This window comes from Pongo abelii, chromosome Y, assembly GCF_028885655.2.
Source record: "Pongo abelii isolate AG06213 chromosome Y, NHGRI_mPonAbe1-v2.0_pri, whole genome shotgun sequence".
Taxonomy (NCBI): domain Eukaryota; kingdom Metazoa; phylum Chordata; class Mammalia; order Primates; family Hominidae; genus Pongo; species Pongo abelii.
The window spans coordinates 25,655,798-25,660,114 of record NC_072009.2 but is presented as its reverse complement, the minus strand read 5'-3'; positions in this window follow the sequence as shown (position 1 = coordinate 25,660,114).

Sequence of the window (4,317 nt, the reverse complement as noted above, 5' to 3'; positions counted from 1 at the left end):
ATCCTGTGGATAGAAAGGAATGGAATGCAATAGAGTGAAATGGAATGGAGTGGAATGGAATTGAATGGAATGGAGTGGAGTGGATTGGAGTCGAATGGAGACGAATGGAATGGGACGGAGTGGAATGGAACGGAGTGGAGTGGAGTATCGTCTAGTGAAATAGAATGGAATGCACTGGGTTGGAATGGAATGCAATGGACTGCTGAAAGGAAATGTGAGCTGTTATTGTTCCACTGCACTCCAGCCTTTGTGACGGAATGAAATCCTGTGGAAAAAAAGGAATGGAATGGAATGGAATGGAATGGAATGGAATGGAATGGAATGGAGTGGAGTGGAGTGGAGTGGTGTGCAGAGGAGTGTAGTGGAGTGGAGTGAAATGGAGTGGAGTGTCGTGGAGGAGAGTGGAATGGAGTGGAATGGAATGGAGAGGAAAGGAACGGAGTGGAGTGGAATGGAACGGAGTGGAGTGGAATGGAATCCAATGGAATGAAATGGAATTGAATCGAATGGAATGAGGAAATATGTGCAGTGATTTGGCCACTGCGCTGGAGCCTGTGTGAGAGAGGGAGATCCTGTCGATAAAACAGTGTGGAATGGAAGGGATTGGAATGGAATGGAATGGAACGTACTGGAGTGGAGTGGAGTGGAATTGAGTGGAGTGGAGTGCACTGGAATGGAATGGAATGCAATGGAATGTAATGGAATGATGAAATGATATGTGAGCTGAGATTGTGCCACTGCACTCCACGCTGGGTGACAGAGTGAGATACTCTTGAAAGAAAGAAATGGAATGGAAAGAATTTTTATTGGGTGGATTCGAGTGGACTGAAGTAGAGTGCAGTGGAATAGAGAGGAATGGAATGGAATGGAATCGGATGTAAAGGAATGGAATGATGTGGAGTGGAGTGGTGAGGAGTGTAGTGCTGTGGAATGGAGCAGAAAGTAACGGGATGGTGTGGAGTGGAGTGCAGTGCAGTGGAGTGGAGAGGAGTGCAATGGCGTGGAATGGAATCGGATGTAAAGGAACGTACTGGAGTGGAGCGGAGTGGAAAGGAGTGGAATGGAATGGAATTGAATGTAATGGAAAGCAAAGGAATGGAATGGGATGCAATGGAATTTAATGCAATAGAATGCAGTTCAATAGAGAGTTGACATGTAATGTGAGCTGAGATTGTGCCTAAGCTCTCCAGGCTGTTTGACACAGTGATATCGTGTGGAAAGAATGGAATGGAATGCAGTGGTGTGAAATGGAATGGAATGTAGTGGACAGGAGTAGAATGGAGTGGAGTGAAGAGGAACAGAGTGGAATGGAATGGGATGCAGTGGAATGGAATGCAGTGGAGTGGAGTGAAATAGAAAGAAATGGAATGGGATGGAATGGAATGCAATGGAATGGAGAAGAGAAATGTGAGCTGAGATTGTGTGACTACACTCCAGCCTTAGTGACCGAGAGAGATTCTGTGGAAGGAAAGAACTGATTTCAAAGGAGTGGAATGGAAGGGAATGTAGTACAGTGGAGTAGAGTGGAATGGAGTGAAACAGAATAGAATGGAGTGGAAGGCAATGGAATGGAATGGAATGGAGTGGAGTGGAATAGAGAGGAGTGCACTGCAATGGAGTGGAGTGGAGTGGAAGGGAGTGGAATGCAATGGAATGTAGTGGAGTGCAGTGGAGTGGAATGGAATGGAGTGGACAGGAGTGGAAGGAGTAGAGTGGACTGGAATGGAATAGAATGGAACAGAATGCAGTGGAGTGGAGGGGAGTGGAGGTGAGTGGAGTGGCATGGAGTGGAATGGAATGGAATGGAGTGAAATGGAATCCAATGGATTGGAATGGAGTGGAGTGGAGTGGAGTGGAATGGAGAGGAGTGGAATGGAATGGAAGGGAATGCAACGGAACGCAGTGGTGTGGATTGGAATGCAGTGAAATGGAGTACTATGCAATCTAAAGGAGTGGAGTGGAGTCTAGTGGAGTGGAATGGAATGTAACAAAATGGAATGGAATGGCACGGAATGGAGTGGAGTAGAGTGGAGTGGGAAGGAAGGGAGATGAGTGGAATGGAGAGGAACGGAATGCAGAGGAGTGGATTGGATTGGAATGAACTGGAATGGAGAGGAATGGAATGAAGTGGAACGGAATGGACCGCAATGGAATTGAAAGGAGTGAAGTGGAAAGTAGTGGAGTGGAGTGGAATGGAGTGGAAATGAATGGAATCGAGTGGAATGGAAGGGAATGGAGGCAAGTGGATAGGAATTGACTGAAGCAGATTGGAGTGGAGTGGAGTGGAGTGGCATGGAATGGAATGAAGTGGATGGGAATGCAATGGAGTGGAATGAAATGGAATAATATGGAATGGAGTGGAATGGAGAGGAATGGAGTGGAAGTGGAGTGGAATGGAGGGGAGTAAGAGGAAGAGAATGGAATGGAATCGAAAGGAGGGAAGTGCAATTGTGTGGAGTGGAGTGGAGATGAAAGGAGTGGAGTGATGTGGAGTCGAGAGGAAAGGAATGGAATGGAATGGAATGGAGTTAAGTGGAGTGGAATGGAGTGGAAGGTAAAGGAGTGGAATGAAAACGAGTGGATTGGAATGGAGTGGAATGGAATGGAGTGGAACGGAGTGGAGTAGAATGGAGTGGGTTGCAGAGGAGTGGAATGGAGTGGAATGGAAGGGAACGGAAAGGAATGTAGTGGAAAGGAATGGAATGGAGTGGATTGAAATTGAATGGAAAGGATTGGAATGCAGTGGACTGGAGGGGAGTGGAATAAAATGGAGTATAGTACAGTGGAATGGAGTGGACTGGAGTGGAGATGAGTGGAGTGGACTGGAATGGAATGGAGTGGAGTGGAATGGTGTGGAGTGGGGTGGAAAGGAATGGAACAGAATGGAATGGAGAGGAATGGAGTGGCATGTAGTGGAGTGGAGTGAAGTGGAAAGGAATGGCATGGAATGGAGTAGAGTGGAATGGAGGGGTATGGAATGGAACGGAATGGAATTGAGTGGAATGGAGTGGAATGGAGTGGAGTGGAGAGGAATGGAATGGAGTGGAAAGGTCTGAAAGGAGTGGAATGGAGTGGAGTGGAATGCAATGGAGTAGATTGGAATGAAGTGGAAAGGAATAGAATGGAGAGAAGTAGAGTAGAATGGAGTGGATTGGAATGGAGGGGAGCAGAGTGGAGTTAACAGCGGTGGATTGGAATACAGTGGATGGGGTAGAGTGGAAGGGAGTGGAATTATATGGAATGGAATGGATTGGAGTGGAGTGGAAGGGAGTGGAGTGGAGTTGAAAGTAGAGGAATCGAAAGAAGTGGAAAGGAGTGGAGTAGAGTGGATTAGAGTGGATTGGAATGGAATGGAGTGGAGTGGAATGGTGTGGAAACGAATGGAAGGGAGGGGAGTGGAATGGAACGAAATGGAATGGAATGTAGTGGAATGGAGAGGAGTGGAGTGGACTGGATTGGAATGTAATCGAATGGAGTGTACTGGAGTGGAATGTATTTGAGAGGCGGGTAATGGAGACGAATTGAGTGGAGTGGAGTGGAGTGAAATACATCGGAATGGCACGGAATTGAATGGAATGGAGGGGAGTGGAATGCAGTGGAGTGGAGTCGATTGGAGTGGTGAGGAATAGAACGAAGTGGCATGGAATGGAGCACAGTGGAATGCAATGGAGTGGAGTGGATTGGAAAGGGGTGGAGTGGAGTGACGATGGGTGAAGTGGAATGTAATGGAGTGGAGTGCAGAGGAGTCTCATGGAATGGAATGGAATGGAACGCAATGGAAGCTGAGATTGTACCACTGCGCTCCAGGATGGGTGACACAGTGTGATACTCTCAAAAGAAAGGAATGGAATGGAATGCAGTGGAATGGAATGGAATGCAATGGGGTGCATTGGAGTGGAGTGGAGTGAAGTGAAGTGGATTGGAGTGGAATGGAGAGGAATGGAACGGAATGGAATGGAATGAAGTAGACTGGAGTGGGGTGGAGTTGAGTGCAATGGAATGGAGCGAAATGGAATCAGATGCAGAGAAATGGAGTAGAGAGGAGTGCAGTAGAGTGGAAAGGAGTGCAATGGAGTGGAATGGAATCGGAAGTAACGGAAAGTAGTGGAGTGGATGGAACGGAAAGGAAAGGAGTGGAGCGGAGTGGAATGGAACGGAGCGGGAGGTGGGTTGGGGCCACTGCACTCCAGGCTGGCTGGCTGACTGAGGTATTCTCGCAATAAAGGAATGGAATGGAATGCCGTAGAATGGAATGGAACGGAGTGGAGTGGAGTGGAATGGAGTGAGTTGGAGCAGAGTGGAATGAAGAATGCAATG